This window comes from Convolutriloba macropyga, unplaced genomic scaffold (assembly GCF_964194025.1).
Source record: "Convolutriloba macropyga unplaced genomic scaffold, txConMacr16.3 SCAFFOLD_1467, whole genome shotgun sequence".
Lineage (NCBI taxonomy): Eukaryota > Metazoa > Xenacoelomorpha > Acoela > Convolutidae > Convolutriloba > Convolutriloba macropyga.
In genome coordinates this window covers 19,293-38,584 of record NW_027450549.1, presented here as the reverse complement: position 1 = coordinate 38,584, position 19,292 = coordinate 19,293, and positions in this window count along the sequence as shown.

Below are 19,292 nucleotides of genomic sequence, written 5' to 3'. Positions count from 1 at the left end.
GTCAATGGACAAAGTTGGGATGACGAGTTGCCTAAAGACACAGTTGACAGATTCCTTGCCTGGTGTGTGGAACTGCCGCGGTTAGCTGAGATCACTATACCGAGAAGTTACTTTTCAGGACCATTCCAACATCTTGAACTGCACTAGGTTTTCTTAGGGCTCAAGTAGCTTGCACCTCCGGGGAAATTATAACAGAGCTGGCGTTTGTCTTGGGCAAGGCCAGTGTTGCAACTTTGGAGGTAATGACAGTTCATAAGTTGGAATAACCAGCCATTCTCCTTGCTGCTTGTTTAAAAAAGGAAATTGGTCGAGCGTTAACGGTTACTGTGGATAAAATATTTATGTGGACAGATAGTACTATCGTCGTGCAGTGGATAAACTCAACAAATAAACACCCCATCTTCATTGCAACTCGTGTTAGTGAACTTCTGGAGAACACCAGCGTTGACCAATGGAACCACGTCGCTACTTGTGTTAATCCGGCAAATGCTGGGATGAGTGGTATGCCCGCTGAGGTTTTGCAATTCAGTAGCTGCGTGAGGTGCACTGACTTCTTGAGAACTAAGCAATTCTTCTTGGTACCAAATACTGACGTCTTCGATAACATCAAGCTCGGCGTTCTAACAAAGAAAAAGATGATTACTCCACGTCATCTTTAGCCGCAACTGCAACTAAGCAACTAAGCCCGTTAAAGAACTAAGCAGCCCATTATTCCCGTTTGATGAATTCTGTTCTTATAAAAATTTACATGGTGTCACCACATATATGCTCCGTCTTTTACCATCTCACGAAAGTTACCGTACCGTAGAAGGCAGCATAGCAGACCCTGTTGACCTTGACGAAGCCGACCGTCATCTCCAGTACCTGGTTCAAGGAGAGTCCTTTGATACTGAAAGGAAGGATCTTCTTGACAGCAAATCCGTTTAGAGGAGCAGCCGCATTGCTCAGTTTACTCAGTTTATTGGGCCTCATGGTCTCATCCGTTCCTCTGGCCGACTCCAACGGCTACTGGAAATTGACTTTAACACTAGGCATCCTATCGTGCTGAATGCGCGTCATAATTTTTTTAAACTGTTTCTGCGCCATATTCATTTGAAGAACCATCGTCAGGGCATAGATAACTTAAGATCAAAGGTACAGGAACGTTATGCCATCCAAAAACTACGTTCCACACTGCGTTCCATCAAATCAAACTGCGTCTTGTGTAGAAAGTTCCGTGCAGCAACCATTCAACCTATCATGGCAGAACTCCCAAAGGAGAGACTCGCATACCAGTCTCCTCCCATTACCAACACCGGGGTTGATTACTTCGGCCCACTCTACGTCACAGTTCTTCGGACTACCGAGAAGAGGTGGGATTTCTCTTCACTTCTCTCACTACTCGTGCTGTCCATGTTGAAGTTGTCCCGTCCATGGACACTAGTTCCTGTGTAATGGGAGTGGAGCGGTTCGTCTCCCGCCGAGGTACTCCTGCTATGATTCGGTCGGATAATGGTACGAACTTCATTGGAGCGGAGAAAGAGCTCCGTCAATGTATGGAAAAATGGAATACAATTAACATTGCCGCCGAACTTGCACATAATGGCATTAAGTGGAGGTTCAATCCACCCAGTGCGCCACACCAAGGTGGCATCTGGGAGAGGTTAGTTCTTAGTTTTAAAAGAGTACTGTACACCATTCTTGGTACACACCGCCTCACAGATGAGGTGCTGAACACTACTTTTTGTCTCGTTGAGTACGCACTAAACGCACGCCCGTTAATGCCCGTAAGCGCCGACCCGTCCAGCTGAGGCGCAATAACACCTAATAATTTCCTACTCGGTAACCAAGCAACCAGAATTCCGTCTATCATTGGCGTCGACGAGTTCGATCATCGTAAGCGGTACACCCGTGCACAGTCCTACGTCGATGCAATTTGGGCACGTTGGCTTAAGGAGTATGTACCTGCGCTGAACCATAGAACTAAGTGGCAGACGCCTGCCGAGCATCACCTCAAGGTTGGTGAATTAGTTTGGATCGTTGAAGAAAGCAACCCTAGGGGTTACTATCCCACTGCTTGGATTGAAGAACTCCGTTACGGCTCCGACAGCGTCGCCCGCTCCACCGTCGTACACACGTCGTCCGGATCGCCCGTCCGCCCACTCGTTAAGCTTGTACCAATCCTCACAACATTTTCTTCCGGGCCGGAGGATGTTACTGATCAAATAAAAGAGCAGCTAGAAAACAAAGCGAGAAATGAACAAATCTATCCAGCGAGAAAGTTTATTAAGTCATATTTCCTTACCATATAAGCCTTATATCCGTTCTTTTATACGTAGAGAGCTCAGAAAAAGTTCGTTCAACATAATTCTCGTTGAGCCTACTAATATACTAAATCGATTGCGCTCTTTTTAGGCTTAATATTTTTATGTTACGAAAACGTATCGGTGACCAATCTGAGCCGATAATCGGCACAGACAAAATACCTGCTAGCAAATACAGATAGATTTGCCGGGCCATTTAGATGTGCTTTTTTGCCTTGATACGTATAAAATACAGTTGTCGTCATCCTGATTTGCCTTAGAATTGAATCTTCAACGAACGTCTGTATTTATCAGCTTTAATTTTGTTAGACTACCTGACTACACAAGGAACATTTAGCCGAAGATATTTTGTTACTTCTACTTTCTTTTGATTTTATCTGCAAAGTTGCTGAAAATACCAACCTAGATAATAATTGAAAAAATTCTTATCTCTTTCCAAATTTAATGCTTCCTCAGAAACCTTTTTGCTATTAAGTCACCATCTCCAACCATTTTGAATGTCATTTAAAAACGTTTACAGCATCCATACAAATTTTTTAATTTTTAAATTGCTAGTCAAAAGAATTTTTTAAAACTCCTTTCATGCAATGATTTTTGCCCTCAAGACCGTCATTACATAATGCATACGTTGCTTAACATTTTAGAGTTGTAGAAAACTTTAAAAATTCATTCCGAAGGTTCATTTTTTCCTTGATTAAATCATTTAAACTTTTGGTCTGTTCTGTGTAACATGTTTGTATTTTTTTGCAAATATCTAATTTGGTTTTTTTATCCTAAGAATTGAAAAAGACCTAATCAAACACCGTAGATACGTGTTTGCTATCGCTTGTCAAATTTTATTTAATTTAGTTATCGATTTTTTAATATCTAATCATTTTAAGAATTGAACTGTGGTTAATCCTAGTTACGCACTTGCGTTCTTAATTGTGAGCGGATTCACAATTTTTTGTTTATAAAATGTATTTCACGGTTGAAATATAAAATTCCATTACATAGATAGGACAGGACAGTGACAGAAGAATATCTGAAAAATGTTTAAGAAATAGTTACAAGTGTTATTCACCAACCCCCCCCCCCCCCCCTCATGCTCCATTTCTTAATTTTTAATGTTAATTTTCAGGCTAAATTTCATATTAAATAGTTTTCCATGTTTAGTGCAATTTTATCATTAAACGTCTGTGTTAAAAATAAATTTAGTTAAATTATTTGAAAAGTATTCTTTTTTAAGTCCGGCATAAATCTCAGGCGACGAAGTTATAACAAGGGCGCAACGTTCGTGAGAACACCTAACCATTTTAAGGACACTATAAGCATATAAGCACATTGAGTTTCTGTTAAAGTAAATGCGCCCATCACAAAATTATCTCAGACTTCTGTGTCGCAAATATTGTGCCGACCAGTATTGAAATTGCAAAGAAATTGCATCGACCGGAACTAGAGTCGCTAACCATCTATTGAGAGGTGTTGTGTTTCTAAAAACTACTACGAATCTGTATTAGTGTAATAAATGTTTTTTTTGGATTTGCTTTTCGGTTGCAAGCCTTTTCGTTTACCTTTTTAGTATGTTCCTAGTAGTTCTGAATGTTCTGAGTAGTTCTCAGAAACATTACAATGTCAGAGAGGACTTGAACTTGTTCCGCCTCCTGACCACGTACGTCTTCTCATAAAGTCAACACCTGGACTAGAGTGAGACAATTTTTTTTAATTTGAAAATATGATCAGATGCTCATACAGGTTCTTAGTAGTTCTGAAAAAAAATAGAATGTCAGATATGATTTGTAAGACACTGATCGGGATCCTGCATGAGGTACTCTGAAGTAATTTGACCCGGTTTAAGGTGTCAGCGGGTGTAAGCAGCTGGTGCTAAATGCGCCGAAAAAAATGTTTTCAGCGCTTTTAAACGCATTTACAATAATTCAGTCATAGATATACAACATACCCAAAAATCGAAAAAAATTAACCAATTAACTTCAAATACCCGCAGACGAACAATGTTTCCTAAGCAACTTAACATCAACGGAAAGGCTACAAATATGCTTGAGAAAATAATGGTAAGCAATCGTAACGCAATTCAATGAAGACTAACAGATTGAAACAGCAATCGTAATACAATTGAACGCATAGAAATGACAATAATAATTTGAACAAATTTTTAAATTGACAAATAGTCGAACGTTACACATTAAAAATAAGACTTCACAAAACCAAACGTTAATTCTGTACGTCAGAACATTAATAAATATAAGGGGCGAAGTTGGAGTTTAAAGCTCTAAAATCAGATTTGACTCTCTGCGTCCAAAACGAGCGTGGAGTAGTCCTCAGCATTCTGAGACATGCATTAGCTGGGTATATATTGGGAGAGAATACTGGAAGTTCAAAACTTCTTTTCGGAATTGGATGTTTGTCAGAATATCGATCAAACTATAGTCTTAAACTTAGTGAGAATTAGAAAGAAAGTTTGACTTACCAGATTAGAAAGACCAGCAATATGACTTCGATCAAAGAAATTATATAAATGAATTGTCAAGAAATGGTGCTTAGAATCAATATTCGGTTCAAATTGGTGAATCTAGATAACTATTATTAGATTTAGATTAATTGATGTAAAATCTTCCCAGCATGTATTAAATGATGATGATATCTCCGGAAGTGTGAATGAATTCTTAGAAAAGTGCAAATGCATTCCAATTATGGTTCCCTTTGCGACTGATTTGCAGAAGCAAACCATATTGGGTAACCTTTGCTACCCCCACTACAAATCACGGTATCAAGATTGGTTTTGTATCTTGACTTTTTCACACTGATAATGGGTATATATACAGCTGATTTTTGAGTCCTTTTTCATCCCCAAATTCAATTCACCATCTTGATCAAATAATCAGACCTCTCCTGTAAATCTCTAAATTCTACTGTAAAATATCATTCTGTTATTCTCTCATTTTTGAGAAATTAATTCTTTTACTTAGTTAAAAACGCTTTTTATTCCGCTTGCGAAAAACCATAACCCAACAGGTTATGGGCCCAGCAATTTTCTAAGTCATAAAATTAATTTCCAAAACAAAACTAATTTGTTGTTGACAGTCATAATCCTTTTCTGCTTAGTATCTTTTCATTTCAACTGTTTTGCCTGCTCAAACTCCAATGGATCAACAGACACAACAGACAGTGAAGCTGCTGACCTACACAGGAAAGGCACAGGATTTTCTGGAGCACAAGATTTGTGGCGATGATGCAGACGAAGGGACTCTACACATCACTACTGGGGACAGAGGAGCAACCCAATGAGCCTGCGCCACTGGCCAAAGGGGCAACCAATGATGAGAAAAAGAACCACAAGGTGCTGAGGGATGCATATGGGAAGGAAGTTGCAGACATCAAGGAGAAACGGAACAATGTGTGGTGCCATCTGGCACTGACTCTAGATGCAACAACCCTCATGCTGATAAGACATGACTGTGTGGGAGATGATGGCATTGGAGATGGAGCAAAGGCTTGGAAGTTTTTGCGAGAGATTTAAGAGTGTGGAGACGCCGACAATGGTGACTTTAGTGGCACAGCTTGCTCGACTGCCGCTCGAGCATTCTGAGGATTTGGACAGCTTCTTCATCAGAGGACAGGAGTTATTCACAAGGCTACAAGAAGCAGGGGAAGCAGTCTCAGAGACCCTCTTCAACGCCTTGGTCCTCAGTGGTCTGCCAATGAGGTATGAAAGTTTTGTTATACAGGAAAGCTTCAAACCGGCAACGAACTTCACAGAGTTGAGGAAAAGGCTGCAGAACTTTCATGAGAGCACGGTGCAGAGACACAAGGGACAAAATGGTTCAGTGGCACTGGCAGTGAAGCGTGACTTCAAGAAGGGACCCAAGAAAGGAAACTGCTTTGTGTGTGGCAACCCTGGACACTTTGTCAAGGACTGCAGGAAGAAGGAGACAGCACAATGCAGCAAATGTGGTGAGAAGGGTCACCTAGACAGGGCATGCAAGAGACAAAGAGATGGAGGCAAACATGAGTCAGTGGCAATGAGTCCAACATTGGCTACACCAGACGAGGAATGCTGGGCAGCTCTTACCCAGTGGAAGACAGCAGGCATGCTAGTGGACAGTGGTTGTACAGATGCGTTCCTGGACTTTGTGCCCATTCAATCAGTGGTCAGAAATACCAACGGAGAGGCTTCCAGATTGGTGGGCAGAGGCTGTGTGAGGATCAGCATGCCTTCAAACAAAGGGGAATTCCAATGCGAACTCAAAAATGTTCTGTGTGTGCCGGACTATTCCTCAAACCTCCTATCAGTCTCAAGATGCACGGAGTGGGGACATAGCTTCACTTTCTAGAGAGGAAACAGCTGCATGAAACTCCAGAAGGGAACTCGGGTAAAACTAACACAAGAAAATATTTTGTTTTACTTACCCTGCAGCGTTCTAGAATTCAAGATGAGTTCCAACAGCGTGAAACTTGACAGTGCAAGGAAGTGGCACAGACGATTGGGTCATTTGAATCAAGCGGATGTGGTCAGGAATGCACCAGAGACAGTGGGGGAACTCGATGATGTATGCAATGTGTGTGCATTGGCCAAGATCACAAAGAAGACTCCAGTACCAAGAGTGGCAGAGACCCAAGAAGAGAAGCTGGAGAGGGTGTTCACAGACGTGATGGGAACTTTCAGAGTAGAGTCACTGTCAGGATTCCGGTTCTGCATAGTGTTTGCAGACCAGTACACGAAGTTTGTGTTTGTGGAATTGCTTAAGGCAAAGAGGGAAGCATTGGCCAGCCTGAAGAATGTTTTTCTCATTGTGGGGACGCCCAAAAAGCTGAGGAAGACAATGCGAAGGAGTTTCTCTCAGAGCAGTTCAAGACGTACTGCTTAGATGCAGGCATTCTACAGGAGAAGACCATACCAGAGACGCCACAACAGAATGGGTTAGCTGAGAGGTGCAACAGGACACTGCTGCAGATGGCAAGATGTTTGCTCATTGACTCAGGACTTCCCAAGATGATGTGGGGAGCAGCAATTCTTCACGCAGCAAGGATCGGAAACTTGGTTGTGAGACGAGGAGAAGAAAAATGCCCAGCAGAGCTGATGAGAGGTAAAAAACCTAAGCTTCCGATTAGTAAATTATCTATTTTTGGTTGCACAGTCTTCATGAGGAAGAGGGACAGAGAATTTAGCAAACTTGAACCCAAGGCACTGGAAAGAAAGTTTGTGGGTTACACTGAAGGAGAAAACGGATACCTGGTGTACATGCCCAACACACGCATGGTGATGGCAGTTCGAGATGTGATCATCAAGGAGTCTGAAGTGGGCTCAATCCCTGACAACAAAGAAACGGCTGACCTACTAGATGATGGGTCGCAACTGCGAATCTGGCACCCAGATGATGGTCATCAAGACGATGACAACAGAGAACGACAGGACACATCTACTGCAATAAAGGAGGAGTGGCATGACGCAGGGAGCGTGAATACTCAAGAAACAACACTGAGACAAGAGGCCTCGGATGTTGGAGAAACAGCACTAGATGAAGGATATACTGCAACAAGAGGGAGTCACAGAGACTCAGAGTCACTGGAAGACAGTGACACAGAAGACTTCTCACAGTTAGAGACAGTTGGCTTCAATGAAGATGCACTGGAACATGCGGACAGAGCAGAGCCCAGACGAGGGACACGAGCAAAGAATGTTCCGCAATTTTTTGGAGAAGTCAGGACCCATATTGCTGTGACTGAGGGCGATTATGTGGAACCCAAAACAGTCTACGAAGCCAAGCAAGGTGACGATTGGGACCAGTGGCACAGGGCAATGAAGGACGAGGTCAAGGCACTTCAAAACAACGAGACTTGGAACCTAGTGAGACCACCCACAGACAGGGACGTCATACCGGGCAAATGGGTCTACAAAGTGAAAATGGGACCCAGTGGTCAAGTGGACAAATACAAAGCACGCTATGTGGCGAAAGGCTTCAAACAAGTGGAAGGATTGGACTACTTTGAGACTTTTGCGCCTACCTGCAAGCCAGAGACATTCAGGATTCTACTTCAGCTAACAGCGAAGCAGGGCCATGTGATGCACCAATTTGATGTCAAGACTGCTTTCCTGCACTCACCAATCGAGGAAAAAGTGTATCTGGAACAGCCACAGGAGTTTGTAAAACGCGGATCAGATGGGGAGAAGTTAGTATGTCGACTAAATAAATCAGTTTATGGTTTGAAACAGGCTGCTAACAACTGGTAAAAAGAGCTGGCAAACTTCCTACCGAGACAGGGGTTCACCAGAAGCAGGAACGATCACTGCTTGTTCGCAAGATCAGAGGCAGAGAATCACACCTTCATCTTGGTCTGGGTTGACGACATCATAGTAGCGTCAAGAATTATGACAGTGGTCTCTGATGTCAAGAAGGCACTAGAAGCAACCTTTCACATGGAAGACAGAGGGAGACTACACTGGTTTCTGGGTCTAGGAATCAGACAAGAAGAGGGCAAAGTCACAGTCGACCAAGAACGCTACATAGAAACAATGCTTGAGCGGTTTCAACTGGATCAATGCAAACCCTCACGAACTCCAGCCGATTTGAATTTGAAACTTCAGACAGCACAGAACGGAGACGAAGAAGTGTACCAGAGGATCTACAGAAGCTTGGTTGGATCACTTCTGTATCTGGCCAAACAGACGAGGCCAGACATCGCGTTCACAGTCAACATTCTGTCCAGACACATGAATGCACCTACCAATCAACACTGGATGTGCGGAAAACTACTTCTGCGATATCTTCAAGGTTCAAAAGGTTTAAAACTTACTTACACAAAAGAGGCTAGTTATGATTTAGTGAGGGAAAGTGATGCAGACTGGTCTGGAGACGTGAACGACAGAAAATCAACAACCGGCTATTACTTCAAGCTCAACGGACGTGGCGCAGCACTCAGCTGGGGTGTCAAGAAGCAGGCCACAGTTGCTCTTTCTTCATCAGAAGCAGATTATCAGGGCATGGCAGCAGCAGTTCAACACCTGAAACAACTTCTAGAGGACTTTGGCATCCAACAGAAACGTCCAATAGCAATTGGAGAAGACAACCAAAGTTGTATCAGACTCTGCCAAAACCCAGTCATGCACAAAAGGAGCAAGCACATCGAAACAAAGTTTCACTTCATCCGGAACAAGACGAAGGATGGGACTATTTCAATTCATTACGTCCCTACAGACAAAATTGCAGCGGACATCTTCACAAAATCCTTACCCGTTTCGAAAGTGGAAACATTCAGAGCAGTTTTGATGGGAACAGACTCTACGCAATCAGCTCAAGTCTGAGTGGGGGTGTTAGAACATCGATCAAACTATAGTCTTAAACTTAGTGAGAATTAGAAAGAAAGTTTGACTTACCAGATTAGAAAGACAAGCAATATGACTTCGATCAAAGAAATTATATAATTGAATCGTCAAAAAATGGTGCTTATAATCAATATTCGGTTCAAATTGGTGAATCTAGATAACTATTATTAGAGTTAGATTAATTGATGTAAAATCTTCCCAGCATGTATTAAATGATGATGATATCTCCGGAAGTGTGAATGAATTCTTAGAAAAGTGCAAATGCATTCCAATTATGGTTCCCTTTGTGACTGATTTGCAGAAGCAAACCATATTGGGTAACCTTTGCTACCCCCACTATAAATCACGGTATTAAGATTTGTTTTGTATCTTGACTTTTTCACACTGATAATGGGTATATATACAGCTGATTTTTGAGTCCTTTTTCATCCCCAAATTCAAATCACCATCTTGATCTAATAATCAGATCTCTCATGTAAATCTCTAAATTCTACTGTAAAATATCATTTTGTTGTTCTCTCATTTTTGAGAAATTAATTCTTTTACTTAGTTAAAAACGCTTTTTATTCCGCTTGCGAAAATCCATAACCCAACAATGTTTTTCAAGTTGTTGTTGTTGGATTGCCGACACTATGGAAATAGAATTTTCAATTTAATGTTTTCCTTCAGACAATGGCATTTAGACAGGTCCCCTTCATCTGTGATGGTATCGACAAAATCTTTGTTGTCCATAACCGGAGAAAATTGGTATCTGTGGTCGCCTTTCGTTGGTGGTGAACGATTATGGGTTTTAACAACAGTGCTTATGGAGTGTAATTGGAATTCTTGATCTACCCTCCACACGCACTCTATATGATTTGCCTTTCGGTTGAAAGCCTTTTCGATTAATTGGCTTTAAGTGGTTTAAGTAGCCATAGAGAGCAATGTGTTTGAGTTTAGCGATGAAACTTCGCTTGCATTATTATTATTATTATTATTATTATTATTATTATTATTATTATTATTATTATTATTATTATTATTATTATTATTATTATTATTATTATTTATATTATTTTTATAGCAATCTTGAATTACGCCCCTAAATTTCCCCTTCGTAGTTTTCTACTAAAGGAGCCCAGGCCTAGGTGCAGACTTATAAAAAGACAATGCTTGACCAAAATATATAATATGAAAATACCATGCTCGACTAATTTCAGCTACGAAAAGTCTTTATCTGGACATTAAGTCATGCTCGATTATAGCTCGAATCACATTTCTCTCAAAAGACTTTAACTCGATCCCAAATTTTCTCAAAAGACTTTCACTCAACCCAAAGTTTTACAAAAGACTTTAGCTGGACCCAATATTAGGGTTGTTAGGGTTGGACTAATTTTTGCAAAAAAGGCTTTAACTAGACTCAAAGAGGTTTTTTTCGTGGTCCAGCTAAATACTTTTCATAACCAATTACAGTCAAGCATGGTATTTTCATGAGTCCACCATTTGTCTTTTTATAACCAACAAATTCGAATGAAGGTCTTTTCATGGGTCCAAATTAGTCTTTTCATAAGTCTGCTTTTTTGCCAATTTGGAGTTTTCAAATTTATTTCTGCTTTTGTACATACAGAAGCAGCATCAGAGCAAGACTGAAGAGTTTTGCACCAGAACATTCCAACTTCAAAAACAGTTAAAAAAACTGCCAAAAGACTCAAGAATTTTTGTCAACTCTTAATATAAAGCATTACGAAAAGTATTATGAAAAAAGATAGATCATAATTTTGGAAGGGAACACAAACTTAATAACGTCAAATTTTCGTCATGGCTAATAGGAACAATACAGTTACACTAAGGCTACCTGGTTTCATTCAACCAAGTAATGGTAATAAACTCCAGCTGCCATAAGGCTTTATTTTAAGAGTTGACAAAATTCTTTAGGTAGTTTTCCAACTGCTTCATAAGTTGGACTGCTCTGGTGCAAAGCTGTTCAGTCTAGCTTCGGTGCTGCTTTTGTATATACAGAAGCAGAAAAAAACTTCCGAATTGTCAAAAAAGCAGAATTGTCCGTCGAATGGTGGAACCAAGAAAAGACAATAACTCGACTTTGTTGGTTATAAAAAGACTACTGGTGTACCGATGAAAAGACATTAACTCCCCTTTGTTGGTTATGAAAAGACTAATGGTGTATCCATGAAAAGACCTTGCTCGACTCTAATTGGTTATGAAACGACTCTAGCTGGACCCAAGAAAAGAGCGTAGCTGGACTTTTGCCAGTTGCTGGACCGTGTAATTATAGTCAATATCCCCCCCTACTAGACTTTTAAAGTCTTTTCATTAGTCGAGGTCTAAATCTTGGAGAAGGCGTCTTGAGCATACATCCAAAGTGTAATTTGTCTATCGGCTTTAGTCCCAAAATTGGTGGTGTCACTGTTACGATGGATATCCAGGGTTTTTTATATCACCGAGGTTGTGAGGGACGTTTTCATGACCACACATTTTGGAGCCAGAGCCTCATGAAGCGCTTTTCAGTCTGCTTTGAAGAATGACTGAATTTTGCGCTGCAAGTTTAGTTTCCAGTGAATCCTCAATGCTGGATGTCGGATTCAATAACAATGGGTTCAATATGAAAAAGGGGAACAGAAAGATTAGAGTCGATATTTAATTATTTTTTCTTCAAGGAAGATATCGCTTAGACCTGCGGTAGTCCAGTCATTGTCGCCAAAGCATTCTTCTTCTGAAAATGTGAAATTTGTTGTTATCTGAATACGTGTCAAAAATTTGTTGTGTGACTTATTACCGCTATGTCATAGTTTTTTGATATTTTTTAGCGGTGCAATTTTCCAAAAAGCGCTTGGAAAGTCGCTACGTTTGTAGTTCGTGCTTTGGCGTGCTATTAGTTCAATACAAACAACTCGAACGTCTTTTAAATGTCCGTAATAACCACTCAACTAATCCATTTAATCTGTGATCATTAAAGGAAGCGTCAATATTATTGATATTGTTGTTTTAACAACAATCATTGTTTTTGTAATCAATTAGACGTCAAACTTGTTCCAAACTAACAATATGTCAAAACAAGGATGCTCGGTAATGTGCGTTCGCACATTAAGTTCCGACCCCGCTCATCTACATTTTTCACTTAATTGTCTACCAAATGAGGAAGAGATAAAAAAATTAACATATCAAAATATCGTTCAACAAACTACTAAAAGAATAAAACAATCTACTCTAGAAGGCCTATGAGACCTTATGAGACCTGTGGCTACCATAATATGACTACAACAAAAGACCGCAATAAAAACCAAATAGTTACAAATATTAATTACGACCAAAACTCCTTGTCCATTTTCTGAAAATCATTAATAACCAAATCAAAATGGCATCAGGTAATATTTATACTCAGAAGGTTCACCGGCACTTTTTTGGAACAAAAAATGGGACTTGTCCTTAATGCGACTTGACAACAAGTCGACTAGAAATGAGCAAAAGGGGCAAAGTTCATTAAAAACATTGCTTTTTTTTTTTTAAAAAAAAAGAAATAAATCCGAACTGATTAGTAACATTACGCATCAAATGAAATCATTGAGAGAGTCTTTTATGCCTCAATCAAGAGCGACTGAGACCATCCTTTATCAAGGATGTGTCATACGACTACAAAAAAACGACAAGTACAGGCCAAAACTAAAAATTTGCACGAAAAATTATGCACGAAAACGATGTCCCCAATCAATTCATTATTAAGCTGATCTCTAAAAACAAAACAATCTTCGTTTGCATTTTTTGGAGGTAACAAAATTTGTAAATCAAATGACGCCCATTATTCTTAGATTGTGAAAAGAGAACAATAACCTACCAAAAAGGAGCAAATATGCAAAAATCACGAAAATTGGTTTTATGAAAACTGGTTGTTCCAAGAAGAAAGACCATTTGTGGAAAGTAAAACCATTATGAAGAACAAATTGTATTTCAATAGATAAATGATGTGAATTGTATATAGCGATGCTTAGCTACAAATTAACAGAAATAAAGATGGCAGATCTCAAAAATTTATTTCTTTTTTTTTTTATTAAAAACAAATATTTTCTAAATTCATATCCAACAAAAGCTTTCGACTGAAAGAGTAGGCAGTTTGTCTTGCAACTGATCGGAAAATTAATTGCGACTGTCATTAATGCGACTAAGTCATAAGACTATTAAATAACAATAAATATAAGCTGAACTAATAAGTTTCAGAAACAACTTTACGAAACCACAGTTTTGAAGCCATTAAATTTATAAGATACTAACCGCGAAAAAATAACATCTTCATTTGCGTCTCCTTTGACCATCATAACGTTTTTTTTTGTAAAACGACTATCACAAAACGACAGCAAAAAGAACCACAAAAACTGAAAAGTATCTAAACTACACAAAATTCTTCTGAAATAAATTGTCTAAGCCATGAAGACATCATTTAAAACGTTTAAACAACAGAAAAATTAATGTTTGATACAACAAAACATTAAAAAAGCTCCAAATAATGAGGTTAATTTACGAAAGTGATACAACATTGTATAATACGAACAAAACGCAAACAGAAAAAAAGGGATAAGTTGAAGAATACTGTCACTCTTTTTTTTGGGAAATTTAATTTGAAAGTCAAAACAACCATTAGCTATTTACCGACATCAGTTATTAAGTTCATTTTGGTATCTATAGCTGGCCACTGAGAACTTTAATTGAACAACATTTGGCATAAGACAACAAAAATTAACAACAAATAAAGGGCAAAAATAAAAAAATACCAACTTCTGCAAGAGAACGGTGTCGCAGCCCTTCAAACCATTTGTTATGAAAACAAAAAATAAGTTCAGTTTCAAATGTTGCAAAAAATTATTTCAGTTAGATTATTAAATAACGTTACAATTTAAAAAAAAAACAAAAACAAGAGCAAAATTGGGAAATTAAGCACAAAAATCAGAAAATTTGTACAAAAACTCGTAGTACCAAAAGCAAAAAAACCTTCTATTAAAACAATCGGCCAAAAAATTAGTTTGTATTCAATACGGAGGAAAGATTGACTTGTACTTACTGAGAATAAACAAAATGTTGACTAAAATAAAATAAAAAATTGACAAGTTCGAAAAAATACAAAAATTTCCTTAAAACAAATACATTCAATAACATATAAGACATTAGGAAACAACCGACTGAACAGAAAAGGTTCAATGCTCCACTTGAGGAAAAAATTTAGATCTTTGAGTGGTTAAACTTAAAAATCAGACTGCCAAAAGAAAAACAATTGAAGGCAAAAGACAAGAATGCAGTTAAATTTTACTAAAACTCTTCCTCAAAGCCATAAAAACCATTTGGCTCTCTGAAAACAAACTGTATCTACATTCGGCTTCAAGTTTACGTAAATTAGAGCTGGCATTAACGAAGCCGTGATTAAAAAATATTGTCAGTAAGTAACATTGAAAAAACAAAAGCAAAATGTTTTGAAAAAAGGCAGCATCAAAATGAAAACCAAAAAGTCTCTGATTCTAAGAATCCATGATATTGTCAAACCTCTCCCTGATTTTGTCGCGCGCCCATTAAATCGACCTAGTTTTTGCGAATTAGACCAATTTTTGCGTGGATTTTTTCAAATATTAAGAAAAGAACGATGCATTTTGTATAATTATCGAGTTAAATCTGCAAAAAAACGGCAATGTATTAATTCTAGAAGACTTTCATACGGCACCTAATTGCAAGTAGCGCTCTTTTTCAGATTAGGGAGTCTGTTTCAAGGTTTCTAGGTCACTAAGTCTGGTAAACTTTAACAAAGTGGACCAAAAAAGCATATTTTTTACCATTTTTGATGAAAAAAGTTTAAATTTTTGAAAATTTTATCAAAAATTTTAGCCGAAAAAACTTCAATGAAACAATTCAGCAACGCTCGTCTCTAACAGTAACAACAACACTCTGCCGTTAAAAAATTTCAACTTATTTTGAACTATATTAGCGAAATTGTGCGAAATTTTAACAAAATTTACTGAAAATGAACAAAAACAGTCGAATGTTCACAAAATTTTAAACCTCGATAACTCCCTGTAAATAACGAATATCGAAAAAATCTTTTTAGTTCCGTATTCTACGCTGGACGAGTTTTTTATTGATACCACTCACAACTCTCTACGATGATTATATCGATCGGCCAAAATTGACTGAACAAAAAAAACCCAGTTGAGTACCCGGGCCGAGGAATTTGGCCAAAATTATGTAAGATCAGCGGCAACTAGCGTTGACAAGTCGGAAAATTCATCGCAAATTTCTTACATAATTTTGCGTTGAATGCGTTAAATTTAAAGACAAAAATCCAAAGCATTCAACGCAAAAATATGTAAGAAATGGCGGTGAAGTTTCCAACTTGTCAACGCTAGTTGTCGCTGATCTTACATATTAAGCGTTGAATTTAGCTTAGATCTTACATATTTAGCGTTGAATTTAGCATAGATCTTACATAATTAGCGTTGAATTTAGCGTAGATCTTACATATTTTTGCGTTGAATTTAGCGTTGATCATACAAAAAATCAAAGCGTCCACTTGAACTATTAACCTCCGGTTGCGTATGGGACTCGAACTGCTGACCTCCTGTTTGCTTGTCGCCTCTTCTACCATTGTGCCACAGTACCTTGGTTTCCCTAAGAGCCGCAATTCTTATAAAGCGTAGATCTTACATATTTTGCGTTGAATTTAGCGTAGATCTTACATATTTTGCGTTGATTTTGCTTAGTATTTAACTTAGCATATTCAACGCATTTACCATGTGAGGCGTACTGGGAAAAATTTAAATTTTTTTAGAAGTTTCGAAAAAAAAATTGAATTCCTTAAATGGTCTGAAATGGTTTTTGCACCGTAAGAGAGCACTCAAAGGTTATTTTTTGCTGACTTCATTTTTCTCACTTGTGCAGTATAGGGATCGAAAAAAAAAATTAATTTTTCCAGGAAAACTTGAAAAATTTGAAATCGCAAAATGGTCTGAATTGGATTTTGCACTATAAAAGAGCACTAAAAATGATTTTTTCTGACCTCATTGTGTAAGATGAACGCTAAAATTCAAAGCTAAATAAGTAAGACCTACGCCAAAATTCAACGCAAAATTTTGTAAGATTAGCGTTGAATGCGTTGAATTTATGTAAGATCAACGGTAAATTCGACGCTAAAAATGTAAGATCTATGCCAAAATTCAACGATAAATATGTAAGATCTACGCCAAATTTCTACGCAAAATTATGTAAGATTAGCGTTGAATGCGTTAAATTTATGTAAGATCGACGCTAAAATTCAACGCTAAATATGTAAGATCTACGCCAAAATTCAACGCAAAATTATGTAAGATTAGCGTTGAATGCGTTGAATTTATATAAGATCAACGCTAAATTCAACGCTAAATATGTAAGATCTACGCTAAAAATCAACGCTAAATATGTAAGATCTACGCCAAAATTCAACGCAAATTTATGTAAGATTAGCGTTGAATGCGTTGAATTTATGTAAGATCAACGCTAAATTCAACGCTATATATGTAAGATCTACGCCAAAGTTCAACGCAAAATTATGTAAGATTAGCGTTGAATGCGTTGAATTTATGTAAGATCTACGCTCAGGCGTAGATCTTACATAAATTCAACGCATTCAACGCCAATCTTACATAATTTTGCGTTTTTTAGCGTTGACACCTCGGCCCGGGTTGACACGTCGAAACCTTCTGCGGATGGGATCCATCAACATATGCATGAAAATAGATTTCCTGATCGCCGCATTTTAAAATTGGAACTCTAAAATCAATTTGCGCTTTGTGGTGTGTTTTACGCATTTTTCATGTTGTTTCCATTGGCAAGCAAAGCTATAGATTTTCAATTCTTATTAATATTAAGGCAGGATTGACAAATCGCGACCTTCTCCATATCTCCCTGTTCGCCAAAAAATAGTGCATGTAAACGTTAATATCCTAAAAATTCTGCTCATCATTTTGCAGAAAAAAAATTTGTGACTTCAAGGATAGCGCCATTGAAGTCAACGTTGAAAAAAAATTTCGTGTAACTTTCTTTCCGAACACTTCTTCCATTAAAAACTCTATGTCGGTAGACCTGAGGCCTGACTCTACTGTGTTGTGATTGATGTTCACATTTGAATTGGGGGTTGATTGGAACGTCAATGGGGCTATTGCCGCAGTGGCTGGTTACAAGCAATCAATTGTGGATGACATGATCATGGCTAATTTCTTATTGAAGTAGAATTGCGGTGACTTTGTGATTATTTCACTCAGCAACTGATTTGTTATGGCTAAATGCACTCTTTTTATTTTTAGGACACGCGTAATGCGAGTTGGCTATTTACTATTTACCAGTAAATTGCAGTGTGATTGATTGCTTCTTTTTAACAATGTACACAAATCTCTGCAATTTAATCAAGAATAAGAAAATTGCACCAGAAAAGTAGGAAAGTGTTCTTTGCTGCAAACATAAGCAAAAAAACGGGCAACTAACGTGACAATCTACCATTGTATGCATCTGCTGTAACGATGCTCTTTCGTTACTGGCATTTTCGCTCTTTGATCAGTGATAACAGTAGTTCCTCTGCCAGAAAAATCATGAATCAAGTTTTCTGTTGACTAAACTAACCCAATAGTTTTACATTTATTGACGTTGTAGCAGTCCTCATTTAAGGTAAGCAATCGCCATGCAAATGCGGTTGTTTTGCAACCTTCGTGTGTACGGTTTTTATAATCGCAAATAAACCAGTGCGCGCTGCGTTGCATTTGATTCCTGTTTTCAATGTAGGATTTTGATTAAATGTTTTTGTTGAAATTGATGCTGGTCTTTTGATATGATTAAACTTTTATTCCTGTGAGTCTGTCCAAATGAACATTGTTTTTTTAGTAAAGGTCAAAATTGGTTACATTTTTGTGAGAATGAGGAAAAATTTTACTGAGGTGATGAACTTATTTTCGAATAGCTCTAAATTGTTTGAGATTTTTGAAGCTGAAAATGTTAGGATTGCTGATCTTTTAGATATAATTTTTAATATTCCTGTTTGTAATCAAACATTGAAATTCAGATTCAACAATGTTATTTTTCGTTGAATTTATTCCTAAATTTAGCTCATTGAATTTTTTAAGATACCTACAAGGTAACTTTAGAATTTTTTGGGATTCGCAGCTTCCAATGAAAAAGTAAAAAAAAACAATCTGCAATTTTAGGCCAACCTACTTATAGACCATGATTTTTTGGAAAGCCGCCCGCAACTTCAGTTAAACATAACGTCCAGTAATGTACCTGTAGGTGCCCGTGAATTCGCACTTACAATTTTGAATTCGCACTTACGTTATCTTTTTATTCTTCAAAAAGTTACGCCAAAATCTCACTTGGAGATTTTAGGAAGTTTTGCTAACCAAAATCTTTGCAGTGAGTTTCAAATAATGGACAAATTATTCGGAAATTTTGCATGCCATGGTAATGTGATTAAATCTTAGGTTTGACGTAAGCAGAAGAGCACTTTTATTTCATTACACCGCAGAGGTATACCCAAATCGTCACGGGCAGATATGCCCGAAGCGTGTATCTCGTGTTCGTTTTACTATGTTAATACATTGAAAATGGAACAATATTGCAGAAAATAGCTACATTAGCAGAAACCGGCAAAATGAAAGGGAAATTAGCAACCCGTG